Source organism: Lepeophtheirus salmonis, chromosome 14 (genome assembly GCF_016086655.4).
Source record: "Lepeophtheirus salmonis chromosome 14, UVic_Lsal_1.4, whole genome shotgun sequence".
Classification (NCBI taxonomy): Eukaryota; Metazoa; Arthropoda; class Copepoda; order Siphonostomatoida; family Caligidae; genus Lepeophtheirus; species Lepeophtheirus salmonis.
The window spans coordinates 11,291,126-11,307,925 of record NC_052144.2 but is presented as its reverse complement, the minus strand read 5'-3'; the positions used below and the strand labels follow the sequence as shown (position 1 = coordinate 11,307,925).

The 16,800-nt window shown below is 29.6% G+C and overlaps 1 non-coding gene and 1 pseudogene across 1 annotated transcript; one reads left to right on the top strand and one right to left on the bottom strand.

Annotated features, from left to right (window-relative positions):
* The first annotated feature begins 12,554 nt into the window (after positions 1 to 12,554).
* On the top strand, positions 12,555 to 13,333 carry LOC121129027 (uncharacterized). The gene is made up of 2 exons (XR_011783631.1): positions 12,555 to 12,703; positions 12,778 to 13,333. It is a non-coding gene; the product is annotated as an uncharacterized protein (transcript).
* A 259-nt stretch (positions 13,334 to 13,592) lies between these two features.
* On the bottom strand, positions 13,593 to 14,123 carry LOC121129026 (cuticle protein 19-like; annotated as a pseudogene).
* Between the last annotated feature and the right edge of the window lie 2,677 nt (positions 14,124 to 16,800).

The window sequence follows — 16,800 nt, the reverse complement described above, 5'->3', positions numbered from 1 at the left end:
AATTAGTTATAAGAGCTTTCTAAAATAAAAGCATTTTTCAGATTACCAATTTTAAAAAATATAACACGTGTTAAGGTAATATTTTTTTCAACTCTAACCATATACTCTTGTTGTATTATTATAAATTTGTAGATAAATGTAAATATATATACAAACATATGTATACATCATCCCTTTGTGAGGAATACCATTATTGACAGTTGAGAGGGGTGTTGATAAAAAAAGGTAGAGGAAAAACACCCTTCTGAATTAATGGTATAAATTAACGGAGCTCCAACCAATGGAATGTCCTATTCCTACTCATTTACATTTAAATTGAATTTAAAATTTGTCAAATATCTCAAATATAATGTTACATACGTTTTCGTCTCAAATAGTTACATGATATGTAAATTGATCAAAAAAACTCATTTCTAGTTATGTATGTTTCTAAAAATATTGAACGATTAATTTTACATTTTCATTGACAAAATTGTCGACAGATGCCTAAACTTTAAAAAGATATACTTAGAGTGGGTATAGTTTTTTGTGCTACATAAAGAGTATACTGAATAGAATAGAATGTAATTATGTTTTGTAAAAATGAACATTTGACAAATATCATATATGTATAAATAGCTAGTGCACTCCGAATTTTTTTTTTTAAAGATTGTTTCTTTATTCGGTTTTAAAATATGACATACACACAATTTTAATAGCTTGATGTTAATAAAAGAAGAAAACGTAAAAAGGAAGATGAGATAGTCCAGTTTCATAATCCAACGCTTATTATAATACATATTCTAAAATGGCGAAAAAGCCTCAATTTTATGTCAACTTAATTCTCGAGACCTCACGTCCTTATTATTGATTTAATCAGCCGGTTGAAGGATAATATACACATACATTTAGTTATAGCTGTGGCTGCTATTAGGCAAGGGCAAGACGTCGGTAGTATAGCCACAACCCAATCTTCTTTTTAGAGCACTTTTCAGTAGTGCTGGAACCATTTGTGTCGAGGAACCTCTGCTCTACCCAACTTTTGATTTTTTTATAGTTGTCATCGGTGGCGTTGCTTGCAGCCCCTCCCCTCAAATTTTCATCATATCTTATATACCTATATCTTTTTACTGATATCAAACAAGGAATTCAAAAAAAGTCGAAAAGGTTAGTCAAAAATTTAGCAAGTAGACGTGTAAAATAACCAAGGATTTTTTTATTATTTTGCAATTGTAAAAAATAACATTTTGTCAAAATTCTAAAAAAAAAAGTGTTATTCCTTTCCGTTTTAAGATTTGTGTTGTTTCTTAATCCTATCAGTCACTTATTTTTGGATTAATTGCACTGATCAAAAAAATGATATGCTGTGTTCTGTACTGCTTTTACAATCATTCAATTTACGAATACTAAATTTTGATAGCTTAATAAGCAACTCATCTGAGATAATTATTGAAATATTATATTTTAAGGTGCATTTTTATAGTATAAAAGTATATTCTCACTCTACGAGAAACTATGAATTTGATCATTGTAATAAAATTCATTAATTTATAAGACTTCAAGGGCTCAATTTTTGTAATTTTGTTTACTTTAAAAAAACTGCTGAAAGAGATACAGAAATACATATTAAAATATTTTTTAAATAGATAAACATTTATGGTTAATATAGGAAGGTGTTGTTATTATTTTTTAACACTCTGGTTCAGCCATCATTTGTGTATAAACAAACTATAATACAAATGAGGGACGACTTTAGATTGTTTTTTTTAATACAAAAAGAACCCATACCATCTTCTGATAGATGTCTTGAAGGCCAAGAACCTCTCAATTCCACATTTTGCTGTCCAGCCCTATAAAAATTGCAATTTTGTACAAGTTCTAATTTTAATAAGCAAATTGTACAAGGTATTATTTCTTCGTTTTAAAATAACTTAATTACAACATGAATCATTTTAATTATCAAATACTAATTGGTCCTATCATTCTATTTTTATTAATTCTTAAAACTACTTCTTTAATATCTAATTACGAGTACTATAACTCTGGGCGATTCTATGTTACATGGATTTAATGATCAATTTGTCGTAGAGTATTCAATTATTGCATTATCCTCTCACTAGAACTGCAAATTCTAAATCTCATTTATTTTATTGTAACTTGTACAATCTGGTTATTTAAGTTACAAATTCTACCAAGCATATATATATATATTGTAATAAATCAGCAATATGCATCGCCCATAATATACTGTCAAGAGCCAAACTTGGATGTCATAACCAAATCAAGCTTAAACATTGTGTTTTAAAACATAGATCTAAAACTATGAACAATAATTTATAGGTCCTACATCATTCCCATCATTTTTAAGCATAACTTATTACATAATAAAAAATCAAACATAATTGAAGAGTGTACATTTAAAATTTATAAACATTGTTTTTAAATACTTTTTTCTAGGAATTTATCGTTTCCAAAGATTTTACATCCACTCTATCTTATTTCAAAATGGTAAATGTCTCTTGGACGCAAATCTGTCTCATGAAAAAAACTTTTAACATTTAGTTAGTCATGGATACTTGTATAAACAAGTTAGTTACAGGAATTTATAACTCTATCTTAACTATCTTGGAGATGTAAATCATTGGTAAGTAAAGTGAAGTATTTATTCTGTAATCTAATAAAATTGGTTATTTGTAAGGTTGATTTAAAATTTAAAACGTTTTTTTAAGGACCAATAATATTGGGGGAGGGGGGGCGAGTATTCCATATCCAAAGGGTTACCTTAACATATATTTTACATGTAGGTTGATCTTAATTAAGAGAGTAAGTAGATAAAAAAAATGTCGTTATGAGCCATTTATATACACTTACAGAGACGTTCCTAGGATTGTCAGGTAGGGTGGTAGAGGAGGGGGGAGGACATTTTTTTATGACGTAATGGGTCTATACCCAAGTACATGTATAGTTAAATGTCATAAAAATGTGAAATTTCTTTTGTTATTGCTACTTGACAATGTTTTTTTATTTGCCAAAGTTGTCATTTTTATTTTTAATCTTTAAAATAGAAAAAAAGTATATAATAATCATTAGTGCACTAAAGACAAAAAGTAACTGCGATGATTAGTTATATTGTTATCCCGTCGTTAATTTAATTGTACTACACAACCTTTCCTTAAAAAGAAACGGAAAAAAGGCCGAAGTTAGTTATCAAATTAAGTCACTTATACTAACTGCTATTTTTCCTTAGATACTCCCAGATTGTCATTTTCATTATAAGTTTTCATCTATTTTTTAAATAAATGACATATTGTATTAAAATTCTACAAAGTATTTTCTTCGATACTGCAAAAAGATATTGCTGAGTAGCATTTTATTTAAAGGCGTATATAAATACATTTGTATTTCTATACGGTATCCAAAAATTATTCATAGAAATAATAAGACGGTCAAGATATATGAATGTATTCAACGAATGATCAACAAAAATTTTATTTCTGTCCTTTTGGAAACGGAGCATAATTGTAGTATAACTTATTATTTCTTTAGTTTATAAAGAAGAATAAATTATGAAATAGACATGTCATATCAAGTGAAACAAGGGAACTGACAGCTGACAACATTAGACAAAGGGTATTTTGGTTTTAACGAGGTAACACAGTGTCATAAAAGTGAGTCCATGTTGTACTCGATGTATCATTGACGATCGACATCGTTGTAATTCATGTCTATCTTATTGCTAGATACGGAGTGGGGACTTTGTATATTTTCTTCATCTCATAGCTGCAACCAGCTAATTAAAGGGAACGTCCACACAGCTTAGATCCCACCTCCCAAATATTCTTCAAATTGTCAGGGTAAATGATAATTTTCAGTATTCCTTTTTACATGTAAAAATGTCATATTCTTTGAATCTCTGAATGTAGTATAATTTATGATGTAAATGCACTCAAGAATTTATTCCTTTATTATTTTAATTATGTCCTGGGTTGTTCATTGAAATCGGAATACCTGCCCATTCAATAATTTAATATGGTTGAGTGATTGAAGTTAATTCATATTTCGATATATTGAAGCATAAACAATTAATTACAAAAAAACCTGTGGTCTTAGCTTACGTACAAGTCAAGAAATGACACTGGAACGTAATTAACGAATTTCCATTCGCACACTCCGAGAAGTTGGGCGTCTCTTAGACCCCACCGTCTACCCCATCAGCAAGTCTGAAAGGTTTGAGAAGTAGAAGGGCTCTGTCAAAAGGCCAAACTAGACCCAGAAGAATGAAAGAAAACAACCTAGGACAATCCCCTAATGTCCATGAGAGCAAATGGAAAAGAGCTCTAGACTGTCTAAAGAGCTATAAAAAAGTGGGTGGAAAGAGCGTAAAGAAGGTAGAGGAGCCATTTTTGGCACCAACAATGAAAGAATCCCCTTTCCTCCGTTACAAGACTCTTTTGAACAAGTCTTTCGAGTTATTATAAACTCTTCTATGTAAAGTAGTGTCCGTCATCCAAACACCGAGGCCCCCAAAGCCACTTTCGGCCAGCATTGCATCTGAAGCAGGTGCCAAGTCTTCTGCCAACGCCTAGAAACCATCGTTGTAGTAAAAAATAGCTACATTAGTGATAAAAAGATCTCAGACACACATCTATTTCTAGTATTAATTTATTGAAATTATATTGTTAATTAATAAATTATATCTTTTTGAAGTTTAAAATTAAAAGTGTTCAGATTTTAATGAATCACTCTGTACCGTCTTAAATTCATAAATACTCTAGTGCCACTATAGCACCGCTATACCGAATAATAATATTAAGGCTTAATACACTCAGAGTATATTCGTTTCTAATTTATTGACTGGACTCAACTTGATCGACACAAGGGACCACAATGAACTTCAGATATAAATTAGTATATGGGCAGATACTTATATATAAGAAATGGACACCTAGAACATGTGTGAAACGAATGACAACAATAATAGTTCCTTGTTTATCCCGTTATTAAAAAATAGATGAAGTACTTTACGCATCTTATATAACAACAATAAATGCCTATATATATATATATATATACAGGGTAGACATTTTAAATCAGAAACAAGTTTAGACATCAATATCTTGACAGCCCTCTGATCTATATTTTTTGAAAATGTGCTCATCAAATGTTATCTAATAAATATATATATAAGAAAAAATCATTTAGATGTTCCCCGAATACGAACGCCGTGCGACCATTATTGTATGCCTCTGTGCAGGCCATACCCAAGGACGCAAATAACTCCTCATAAATAATCCTGCTGGATAGCTTAAATTGATATTAAAAGATTTGGTGTCATAATAGAATGTTAAATTGGTGTAGTTTGTCCAAATAGGGTAATTCGAGCCGGATTTATTTAGAAAAGTAAAAAAATTATAAAGAAATGAATGTTTTGGGCAGAAGAAATGTGGTATCCTAGCTAACCGGGATTTTAACCCCTTGGACTACTATTTTTGAAAAGTCTTGGAGACAAAGTCCATGTGCGTATAAAACTGTTGACCCATTGTGAGCTTCCATTCCCGAGGTTAGGACCAACAATGACAAGGAGTTGCCAATTTTTGATCCCAGGTGATTCTTTAAGAAAGAAATATATCATACTTTATGAACATGTAAATGGGTTTCACAGTAAGATTCCTAGGTTAGATGGAGTAATTGTAATACAACAATGTTTACTTATACTTAATCAGTGCAACTCTATCTAACCAATTAAAGGAACATTTAAAAAAAGAATTGTTCATCAAAGCCACATCTAGGGCACATTTGAGGCTGTGTTTGAAGCTGGAGGTGGTTGCATGAGTGATTGGCTTACCTATGGGCCTTCTCATGTAAGAGAAAAAGATTTTTGAAGTGGTAAATTAATTTTTGGAAATAAATTGTAGTAAACTTTATCCTATAATTTTCTTGATTTAGAAGTATCCCCCTGTATATACAGAAACAGTTTTGAAGAAATATAATTTACATATTCAGAAGAATTCATCTTCCAATGTATGTGTATATATTTTGTAACATCAACATACATAGAGTGATTGTGTTGGGGGAGAGGGGAGTGGTGAACAAATCATATGAAAAAGAAAGTGGATTAGAAAGGCAGTGAAAAAATAAAAATAATAATTTATACAACTCACCCCAAATCCCCAAACCATATATTGACAAGAACTGATGGAATACAAAATACATGTAATGTTAGTGATGTTACAAACAGTAACAACTATGAACTATTTTCTACAAATAACTCAATATGAAAGTTATAAGGAATTTCTATAAAAAGGATGGTATTTGAAAAAAAAATATTCATATTTTTCTTCTAAGATGTATGACTACTACAAACCATTTCTTTCCCTTCCAAAGACTTTTAGACACAAATGTCTCAATGAATGTTCAATATGTTCCTTTTATATCCTTGCTTTATTACATATATACCAACTGATACATTCACGTACGTCAATTCAAAATACATATGTTAAAACCTTCACATTTTGTTTGTTTACCTAAGAGATTAGATTAATCTCACCATAACATAGTAATGGAATAAATAAAAAGAGTTTGGTGGTGGCATGTTGACCAATCATCTCAACCTTTTGTGCTCTTATAGTATGGGTAAATATTATCATTATGATGGCATTGCTGATAATGATTGTCTATGGCCTATAGTGTCTTTCTGTGTAACCAGGTAAGTAAATGTTATTCACATATATATAGAGCGTCTTCATATTGGAAGTCAACCATCTTGGACACATAAACAACCAAATATTTTATTAGAATAAAATCCATATTATATTTCCTCCATATGTAACCTATCAGCATAAAAGCCACTCAAAATTGGAACAATCAATGAATTAGTTAACAAGATGATGTATATTCATTTTCATTTTTTCAAGTTTAAAAAAAAAACGCTTTCATATAAGTTTAGGGATGTAGTTGTTATCACTGACTTTGGCAATCTCTTTCTGTACGAAGTAGTAACCCTTAAACATCATGACTTGAACTGAATGTTTTGTCTGAAACAAAACAAATCAGAAACATCACATGCAGATAATGCCATATATATGTTTCTAAATTTGCTTTAGACTTTGTCAATTGTTAATATATTTTGGTCCATATTGTTTATAAATTAAAAGCCTGACTTGCATCATGTGACCAGTTCTTGTGTAAGAATTTTTTTAAACATTGACCTTGGGACACTTAAATATAATTTTAAACCAGGCTCCTTTAGCCACCGTGAAATTATTGTCCGCAAAACTTCCCATTCTTCTCAAAGATATCGTTGGATCATCTTAGATCGCTCTTGTACAATATTATCCAATCCCTCTTGAATATTGGACAGACTCTTTGTCCTCCTTCCTACTTTTCATGGTATTTTTAATCAGCTGGACGGACAGCATACAATCAAATCAACTATCCGTTATCTTTGTTGTACTTGCAACGACCTCATCTATATTCTAATTGGAAAATATATGAGTCTAATAAATTTAGTGAGCCCAACAACATTGACAAATTTTCATAAATAATCGTTTCTAACTTTTTTTTTTAATATTATACTATTTTAGTAACTAAATTAAATTTACAATAATGCTAAATTTGGAGTAACTTGCCTATTACTTTTTGCCCTTTGTATCTTTTCAAAAGAAAGGTTGAGAGATATGATAAACTTATGTCTTGTGGTATGTAAAATTATGCTACAGAAAATTTGAATTTTATATTGTAATTACCTTTACCAACAAAGTCTTTTTGTCCCGGTTTGTTAGTAAATGGGATTACGGAAAAGACTGATTTTGGTAAACTTTGTAGAAAAATTATATGTGTTAACTAGAAAAAACCATTAAATTTTGAGAGGTATAGGTAGAGTTGATGTATTTTTTAGAAAAAAGAGCACGAAAAGAGGTTAATATCCGCTGCCTGTTATATGATTTTTTTGGGAAAAAATAAAGAAAATAAAAAAATATAAAAAAATAAATATTATAACTCGCATTAGAGCAGTGAAAATACTGTAATTATATTTAAATATATATATATTTATCTTAATATATATTTTTAAACAAGTTACACTTAAGATATGCCATACCTTTTTTTTCAGAGGGAGATAGAAACACCATACAACCATATCACCATATTATATTTTCTCTATATGCAACCCATTAGCATAAAAGCAACTTAAAGTTGGAACAATTAATAAATTAGTTAACAACAATTAGGTAGCAACCATCATTTAAAAGTTTGCTGTGGTGTTTATATATCTCTCCATACTTAGAGTTCAGTAGTTTATAATGGAAAAACTATCTTTAAAAATTTAAAAAGGGATATTGGTTGTTGTGTGCCTTTCTTTTTTTTTTTTTGCACGCAACAACCTTTTTCACTTTTCAAATTTTTAAAGATAGTCTTTTCATTACAAACTACTTTACTCTAAGTATGGATTACGATGACACAAACCGTTTTAAACACCAAATGGGCAATAACTTTTTTAATCAAAATAGATAACACAAATTATATTTTGAGATGTAAAGTTTCCAAAAACGTTAAAAACGCATAATTGACCATAATTATAGAAAATGTCTTTTAGAGGAGGTTTTAGCTCTACCAGTTACCGATATTGCTTTAAAAATGTTTTTATTTTTTTTCTAATTTGACTATTTTTTTTATTTGTAAATGGATGAATATAGCAATATATTTACCTTTAGCACGGCATTGCCTTTGATTTATTGTAAAGTATCTGACGTAAAAGAAACACTATATAACATGGGTGGGCAATTATTCTTCTCATGAGACCACATAGAAAACAAAAAAATGTTGTATAGTGTCATGTTAAAGCCCTAACTTAGTTTTTAATAATACTGACTTCATTTCATTAAAAAGAATATAGCACTTTTTGCCAAACAGATGAGACTAGTCAAAGTGTATGTTTTACTCATGAAACTCTATATGCATGGAATTATATCAAAGTGTATATCGCGTGGTATAAGTGCGATTCCTTTACGCTAGATGGCTCCCAAAAGATATATTTCGTACTAAAAAATTTTAGACAGTTTTGTGACAATTTGACTCTCTATTTATTAAAGGGTGGGTCTAAGATGGACACCATTGGATGGAGCTAATTTGTTAAATGTGTTTCTTTTATGTAGTAAATGTATTCATTTGAAGCCCTCAAGATGTATCCTTCAACGATGATGCAATTTATGACGTTAGTGTAAAAACCTTGTTCATTATGGATATGGACTTCAAAGACAATTCCTACGTCAGGTGAAGGTAATAGAAATTTTATTTCTTGGAGCAACTGTATGTTAAAGTGATGCAGTTGCCTAAAAATTAGAATTCCTTGTCAGAATCAGAGGATTCTAATTTTGGTACTGACTCTAGGTAAATAGAAAACAAACACAAAATATTAAATAAATTTAAATTTAGAATATAAATATTATATTTATATTCTAACAAGAAAAGTAACCATATTTAGATTGCTGCAGTCCCCCCCGTCCCCCTTAAATTATACATAACCGTCAGAATCAGAAGGCTCTTTCCATATTACATACTGCAATAACTTCATTTGTACACATATACAGGTAAAGTTACAAGGACATATATGTTTTACAGCTCCACTTTCTTCAGCAGCACCTTTGAATAATCACATACCAGTCAATAATTTGATCAGTTATATGAAAATCTATAAAACTTGTGTTGATGCAGCAATCAATGCATTTTTGGCACATTTGTGATACCTAACGGAAGAACTTTTACCATTAGCGTTATTTTTTGATCAAGTTAGAAATGACATCAAAACATACATGGTAATAAAATTACTTAATTTAAGACAAAGAGTCTGCAGTAAGAGGCGTGCTCAAGATATTACCTCCAAAATCAAAGGAGCAGAAAGCAAAAAAAAAGTAATTGGTAGTTAAAAATTGACAAATTATCTATGTATCTATATTTGTAAAGTAGTTACAAATTTAATTATAGTTATAAACGTATATTATTATATAAAGATGATGATTAGTAAAAAAGAAAATAACTAAAAGGATTATTTTTATTCTTTTTTTTTTTCTCAGCTGAAGTTTAATCATGTTTTTTTTTATTTAATAAACGGTCTAAGCGCGATCGTAGATGATTGATACAATCAAAGAAAGTTAAATGACAAAAAAAATAAAAAAAATATCATCTTTATTTGATTTTAGAAATATGTTACAGTACAACATGTTTTATAATACACAATGTAAAAAAGTTTTGCTTGATACACGTTTAGAAATTGTAATTGTGCATGAGGTTTAAAATTTGGTAAAAAAATTATTTGTGTTCTGCTTACATAGCTGCAGTTCAAAAATTAGATTCTGTTGATTCTGATAATGTTGGGAAAACTGCATCACCCTACTGTATGTGTTCAATTTTTTTTTTTTTTAAACACAAATATTAATTTCAATACCATTTTAAATGTCATGTTCATAATTTATCTATATAAAAATCTGAATAATAATTATAAATAGATGAGGTACAAGTTGAAAAATGTTTAAATGAACATCAATACTCATATACTGATTTGGAATATCTCAAAAGTAGAAATTGTAGTAAAAATGGCCAAAATTAGACTTTTTCTATTGGGATTTTGAAAAACCAGAGAAAAATAATCATATTAGGATTTGAAGGAAACTTTGCAAAAAAAAATTATTTCTCAGTAATCACAATGGCCCTATATCCAAGTTATACTCACTTTTCATTTCCATCTCTATATTTGTTTATCAACCTCACTTGATAATTTGTATATCAATATATGTTATATAAGAACCGGAACAGTGAATCTATTATACTTCAAGAAATAAAAAGATATAAGAGTTTGAAAAAATGATGGTCTTATTATACGATAACGGATCCACTTATCGTTATGAGATTATCTCAAAACTTTTTTTTTCTTTTACCTACACTAATAATAATAACAATTAATTGTCCACTTAATATTATAATCGTTACAATACAGATTCTTTGTGTACTAATACTGTTTGCAAACATAAATCAAGTATGGGTTGGAAATATAACCCTCTTTTAACTTGTTTTACATCACCATATTGAGCGATAAGAGAACAATGATAATTATTTATGATTCTATAAGTATGGTATTTAGGGTATAAGTGAATATATATAAACAAATACTATTACACAAGGTGGTTCATAATTAGAGTCCCTTCAAAAATTATTCTCAGAAAATATGGTCAAAAACTTATAAGAGGTGCCTCGTCGTTTACTTGTAGCTAGTGTTGTGTAGGTCCTTGTATACTACTGAAGACTGTAGTTCCACCCAGTTCAGGGTCAGTTCGGTCCAGTTTTGTACTGCATAGCAAATACTAAAACTAATCAAGTTTAGTTATTGATGACGTCAATCAACTTTATTCCTCGTTTTTAAATCAGTTCCAGTACTTACAGTCCTTAAGATCGACAGTCTTTTGTTGGTCGACAAGTTGTGTCTTCTATCGATTCCTGTTTCAATGTATTTATTATCTATTTCTGATTATCAAATTAGACCACCCTTCTGAGAACTTTCACTTGAGATTCATAAGACATAGTTACCCCATTTTTCGTAAACGTATCTGCATATGCATGACATGTGTAATCCTAACAGCCAGTTATGCCAGTTTTTGACACCTTCCTTGGCATTCTCTTTATTTCTTCAATCACCCTTACTCGACGACCCGTGAAGAACCCTTTATTTTTCGCTATTAAACTAATAGCAGCTGCGCCGTTATTGAATATTTTGATTGTAAAAATATTCGAACGGTATTTTTAGTTATATATGTACCTGCAAATATAAGGTAATATTTCATCAAATATATTTCCGATTTATTCTATTAGAAAGGTATAGAGTTAAGTATGATTTATACACAAATTTATTTGTTCTTGAGCAAGTGTGACATCTATACCTAGTAGTTTTAATGCCTGATGGTTACAAATGTGATATGTCTGAAAAACAAGGATGCAAACATTTGGTAAAAAATCACGAATAAAAATTGTTCTTGATAATACAAAGAATATCCATTCAAAAAATGATTTGGATATCTTTATTATTTTACATTTATGGCTAAAGGGTGAAAGGAGAGAAGATCATATAAAGAATATTGTCCTGGTGTGCTCAAAACTGTCTTTGCACCATTATTACAATTCATTTGTTGTGTGGTCCGGGCATAATACTTTTATTGCAAACTTTATGAAATTTTAAACACAACACTCATTGAAGTTTAATTAAATGGAATTTCTATGATAGACCACTCTTTCCTAATATTTATTTATTTTTATTTATATATACTTATTTGAAACACAATGTGTGTACCTATTAAAGTATTTACTAATATTTCCAAACAATCCAATAAAATCCGTAAAAACGTTAGTTTTTCAACAACTTATCTATTAATAAAATAAAGTAGTTGAGTCTAAAATATTACTTTTTGTGAGTATTAAGGCTTAAACCTTATTAATGAAGAAGACCGAAAAAAGATATTTATATATGAAACCCGTTTCATTAAAATATACTATAAATGTTGTAAAACTTGAAGCAACGCAATCAGTTATGTTCTAACCATCAGCAAAGAAAATCAGTTATGTTTTATATTATATTTCTATATGCTTCATGGATTGTTTCTTCAGCAAATGGAAAAAGTGTTTATTTCATACCCAATATTCTAGACTATGATGTTTCCCTGGAGCCACAGGAAAGTTCAAGGTCATCCAAGGTCTTAAATATTAATACAAATAATAAAAACCTTTTTCATTTCGACTTTGATCAATCCTTGTCAGTGGTCCGACATTTCGATGACGACATACCTTTATACGCTACCCCTCCACCAACATCAGAACTATTTGGAATTTCTGTGGATGATATCATGTCAACTTTAGATCATAGTACAGAATCATTACTGGATCAAAATAATGTGATGGAGTCCTTCGACGCTGGGAGTTTATCATCGACTGAGTCTCCACTCTACCATTTCAAATATGATATTGGGAATGAGAAGTCACGATACAGCGCTCAAGAACAATCCAATGAAAATGGAGTATCGGGATCTTACTCGGTTTTACTTGCTGATGGTAGAACATTAACTGTGGTTTATTCAGTACAAGGAGAGAGTGGATTTGTGGCTGATGTGAAAATAAATCCGTCATAGTTCCATTGCTCAAAGTTATTGAAAACCAAACAAATTACATTATTGATTATTATTGGCATTATTTAGTATAACTGAATTAATTCAAAATATGTATGCAAAATATTAAATATATGTATTGGGTTATATCATATAAAATCATCAAACTACTCAGTGTTTAATAAAATTAGATTTTATATTTTCCCCTTCAACCTATAAATATATTTTTTTCTAATTTTGCAATTTCAAAATTGCAAATCAAGTATAACATTTCTGAGAAGATAAATTACATTTTTTTTTCAATAGTTATTTTTAGCCAGCTCTTTTTGTAAAATTCGACCACATGGATCAATTTTTTTTGGGTCAAATCCGGTTCATTTTTACGCTCTGAACATCATATACAAGATTTGTAGGCATAGAATGGATATTTTGTTGGTAGATACTTTCATTTCAGTTATAAATGCAATCCAGTTTATATGCGTAAAATATTTTATTTCACGCTTGAAGTATTACAGATATTTGTATAAATTAATTTATTTTTCAAACATTTCCACTTTACATTTCATGATAATAATTTTGATGGTTTTTAAGCATAAGAAGGAAGATATTGAGGTAGAGGAGCTGGTGGAGCACCATAGGCTGGAGCAGCAGGAGCAACAGGTGCATCTTCAGTGACAATATCAGCAACAAATCCACTTTCTCCTTCGACAGAGTAAGTCACAGTCATGATTTTACCATCAGCACGTAAGACCTTGTATTGACCAGAGACGGCTCCATCCTTAGATTCTTCTTCAGCACTGAAGTCACTTCAGACTCAGTATCAAGAACAGCATAGTTGAAAGCATAAGGAGGAATTGGCTCAGCGGCTGGAGGTGGAGCACCATATGAGGGTGGTCCATATGAGGGTGGAGCAGGTTCGACAGGTGTTGGGGGAGGTGGTGGTGGAGCTCCATAACTAGGTGGGGCCTCATAAACAGGGACTGGAGGAGGTGGAGCACCATATACGTATATATATATATATATGTAAATGTATTATTATTAATTTATAAAAAAACTTGTGTTATACACTTCAAATAACATCAAAACATATATGCATGAAAAAATTTGTCTAGATGAAAAGTTCATCTTTTATTTTTGTCAAAAATTTGCCAAATATAAATTTCCAAAGAAAACTGCAAAAAAATTGTATGTCACTAGTTTGCAAAAAAAAGTAGTACCATATAGTATTTATTGATAAGGTAAAGAGAAATACAAATCTGCCAATATTTTCATAGTTGCAAAAACAAAAAAGTTATAGTTATATAATTTGTGTATTTTAACAAGTATGTGAATGTTTCGGAAATTGAAAAAACTATACTGGAATTTCAAATTTTATTTTTAAATAAATTCAAATAAATTTTTTTATGTCCAAAACGCATCGTTTTGTAGAACTTCTTCTTAAAAATTGTAAATTGACGAATGAAAAAATAAATTGAAAATTGACGAATGAAAAAATAAATTAAAAAATTATTCAGAAAAGGACAAATATACCCGTTAAACATCAATATTTCAATGAAAATCAATTTTTTTTTCAACTGAAATAAAACTGAGGAATGCAATTTTACCAGATAAATTTACTCATAACTTTTTGGATTTTTAATAAATTTAGACAACGTACTTTTTTGTGTAGTTGTTTGAACCAATTTTGCATTTTGGATATAGAATAAACTCCCTTATAAATTAGGATCCTCATCTTAGCCTGACCATTCTCCTGTGGACACCCATTGAGGATACACACAAACTGTATTTTATAAATATATAGATGATCAGGGTTCATTTTGTAACTCTATGAACAAATTATTTATTCATAATTTCCAAATATTTCATCTCTACATATATACATAAATATATGCTACGAACTGAATAGATCCCTAAAAATACGTTCCTGCTCATATTATGAAAATTGCTGAACTCCTTCAGACTCTGAAAAAAATTGATAAAATAAATTACCAATTTGGGATACAAAATTTTATGTATAAAAAAATTATTTCAGAATTTAAAGAAATTTTATAAATTCATTTATTGTTTGAGTTTAATGGAGAGTTTGTTACAAAAATATATATATACATTTTTATAATATAAATCGTTGGACCACACTCAACATCCCTACAAAATAGTTTAATACTGTAAAATCAAAGGAAGAAGATGGATTAATAGGGGACTATAACATAACTTCTTACTAGAGTGTGCACCAGTTCCTTACTAATATAGAGACGCAGTATCAGATATTGATTATGATACATATGATAAAGAATTTTGAAGGAATATGAAATGACTGGGATCAAGGTTTTGGAACATAAAGGATGAAGATAATGGATTAACACTTGACGTTATGTCGAAAAATTACATTAGTAATTATTTTGTCAAAAGGTGAATGTATTGCCCTACGTTTGATATAATCAATAATAAAAAAAGACTCTAAAGTTCATTAAAAGTTTTTTCTCTCTATGTTAAGATACATATAAATATACAGGTTGGACGATCAAATTTGATGAATTAAATGACGATACAAAATATTAACCAGTTTTAAATTTTGATAAATTTGCAAAAAAAAATGAATTGCATGATTAATCTCTTTTTTTTAATATTTCATATATTATCCATTAGCGACACATACAGCCTGGAAACGATCTTGAAACTACAACAAGCAGTCAGAATACGCAACTCAATCCTCCTCGATGATTGGCTTTCCGTGAATCAAATTCGGATTAGGAGTGGCATTGACATTGCTCCCCTCTTTTCTCATTGGGAACCCCACTAAGTATTAAGACCCAAGGATGATATATATCAATATTCTTGGAGAATAATATTTGTTAAAGACTTTTCAGGAGCTTTGAACTTGCGTGCTTGGGCTCTGATGAACATTGTTAGGTTTGTTCGAGAAGCTGCCACTTTAAAACGTAGGCAATTGTCAATTGTTAGGTTTGTTCGAGAAGCTTCACTTTAAAACATAGGCAATTGTCCCTAATCTTAACTTCTTGTTGAGGCTCACTCTATATTTGTTCTGCCTTGCCATACGTTCCTCTGTACTGAGGTTGGCACTTATAATCTCTTTTTTCTTCGGTTCATTATCCAAGAATGTTGATACCACAAGTTGTTTTCCTTCTAGTTTCTCTATTACGACCAACAAACAAAATCAGCTGTATTATTTGGAATAAAATAAATGATTATACAAAAGAATATTTAACAAAATTTAAGATAAAATTATGTTTGAATGATTTTAGAAATATATAGCCTATTTCCCCATGAAATATTTACATTGGCCACTTAACCTACAAAATTAAATATAAGCAAATTGATGAACAACTATTAAATACATTATTAAATGGAAGTTAGGCTACATAATTTAATTTTCATGGAGTGATCTTTTTTTAGAAAGGAAATCCCTTAAAAAAAATTATATAATTATCACAAATTAATAATACTAGTATTTTTTACATTTTTTTCTTTTTACTAAAATACAAAATGAACATATCTCAATATGTTTATTAACTATTTTTTGATTGAATGCAATAATTTAATAACAAATATGTATCCAAATCAATTATATCTTCTTACTTTGAAGAAAACGGGCTTTACTTAACCAAAACAATAAAAATAAATATGTTTAGAGGATCAGTAACATTTATTTACATTAGAG